This window comes from Carlito syrichta, unplaced genomic scaffold (assembly GCF_000164805.1).
Source record: "Carlito syrichta isolate Samal-C Ts95f unplaced genomic scaffold, Tarsius_syrichta-2.0.1 Scaffold307669, whole genome shotgun sequence".
Classification (NCBI taxonomy): domain Eukaryota; kingdom Metazoa; phylum Chordata; class Mammalia; order Primates; family Tarsiidae; genus Carlito; species Carlito syrichta.
In genome coordinates this window covers 1,498,323-1,500,379 of record NW_007251765.1, presented here as the reverse complement: position 1 = coordinate 1,500,379, position 2,057 = coordinate 1,498,323, and the positions used below count along the sequence as shown (strand labels likewise).

Sequence of the window (2,057 nt, the reverse complement as noted above, 5' to 3'; positions counted from 1 at the left end):
AGCGGGAGCTGGCGGAGATAGGAGAGAAAGCAGGAGCGGATGTGAAGGGCTTTGGTGCTGAACTTGGATCCAGCCCTTGCCTAGAGGGCGCAAACAATCGTCCCATATCCAAAAGTCTTACGAAGGGCGCCAAAAGTTACTTAAGATAATATTGCTAACCGCAGAAAGCTGGAAATCGCGGGCACATCCACTGCTGCAACAAAAGAAGGTTTTAAAGTCGAAATATCAGCATTAAATTACTCTCCTCCATTTTTTAAAAAAGAGGGCGACGTGCCAGTCCTTTTTTTTTTTTTTTTTTTAAAGTTTTTTTTCTTTCCTTGAGACTCAATCAAAAGAAAGAATCTTTGGTGTTTTGAAAAGAGGCAGATGTAAAGTGTATCTTTTAAGACACCAAAAGAAAGATTTTAATCTGCTCTGGAAGAGAACTTCCCAAGAGTACACACTCCGAACAATAACTTCTCACTGTGCCTCAGTTACATGTTAGGACCGCCAGCCAGAAACTTCTATCGAGGAAACTTGGAGCGCGTTGAAGTTATAGATCCCAGCAAAGATTCTCGTGGCCAGGGATGTTGTCTGTGTAACTCGGCTTAGCTCTTAGGACGTTTCTTCCCTACTGAAATGCGAGAGGAACTAAGAAAAAACAGTTGTTTAGTTTGGAAAATTGGACTCGTTCATTAAGGGTTGAAGTCGTTATTTCTCTTCACTCCTTAATAAATAATCTGAGAATGGCTGGGGGGGGGGGTGGGGTGGGAGGAAAGAGAATGGTTTCTTGAGCATTCGGGAGTTATTTTACCAAAAAGGAACGTCATCACAAGCATAAAATAACTTTAGGCAGATGCAGAATTATTTCAGAGGTTTTATTTTGCTCTTTCTCCAGTGGACTCTTTCCTGCCCCCCTTTAAAAAAAAAAACCAAAAACTAACGAGAGTGGCCTTAACACATCACTCACCCTCACTTGCCAGTGGTCACTCCTACAGGCATTTCCCCTCTTCGGGGACTCCAGTGTGTCACGGCCACCAAGGAGCAGACTCCCCTGTCTGTGTGCCAGGGTCTTTCAACGTGATACCCTTCTCTTTCCCTTTGGAAGGGTTGTCAAATGCAGCAGGCTGCAAACTACCATGAGGGAGAAGAGGAAGAAAATATGGGATGGGGGTTTGGAGAAGGCAGGTATATAAATATATATAATATATACATACATATATTTCGATTTCTTTTTCTAGAAGATAAGAGAACCTAGAGAGAAAATATGAGGTTTAAAAAAAAAACTGGAAAAGCAGGCTTATTGGCAACTTGCCAAACCCTAAAAACCACCCCCCATTTCTGCCAAAACAATACTTTAGCAAACCTAAAATAATTGCAGGAAGCTCTTTTCCATTTTAAGAACTATTACCTGGGGGAGGAAAAAGGGGATCCTTAAAAGGCACCCTTCCAAGGGTGTCCCAGAAACAGGGCCGGGAATGATATCCTGTGTCCAGTTGTGGGCACGCGTCTGTGGATCAGAACGTCTCCCTTCCCCACGGGGACACCCCCTTCCCATCTTCTTTTCCTCCCGAAAAGAAAAAGATACCCCAGCTCAACCACTGTTGTTTCTGAACGTGATAGAACTTTTCCTATGGCGTCTGTGTCCAGACCCACTAGCTTCACAGTCCTGGGAGGGAGAACTTCTGCTCATTAATCTCCGCCTTCATTTCTCCAGGACCCCCCCCCACCTCCCATCCCGAATCCGGCGAATCTCCTGTGTGCGACGAGTCCCCACCACCCCCGCCACTGAATGCTGTAGGACCGGAGCTGCGCTAAGTTTGCAGGATTGTGTGCATAATTACCTCTGCCGACGAATCTATTCCCACAGAAAGCTTCGCTGGAGAGATCACAATGCTTCGAGTCTTACCGCATTTCAGAGGGGGGAGAAAAGTTACCTAGGAGGTCTGCTTTTCCAAAGAAATTTGCATACATGCAAATGTGTCGCCCGGCCTCCTCCTCCCCCCTCCCCCGCACCCCCTCCTCGGTTCTCTCGGGCCCACACGGCGGCCCGGGGGGCGGCGCGGGGGCGGGGGGCG

General features: G+C 46.9%; 1 protein-coding gene across 3 annotated transcripts in view; it reads left to right on the top strand.

The window, feature by feature from the left end:
- The window catches only part of NFIA (nuclear factor I A), a 375,784-nt gene that overhangs the window by 329 nt on the left and 373,398 nt on the right, over positions 1-2,057 (top strand). The gene's annotated exons all lie outside the window — the stretch shown is intronic.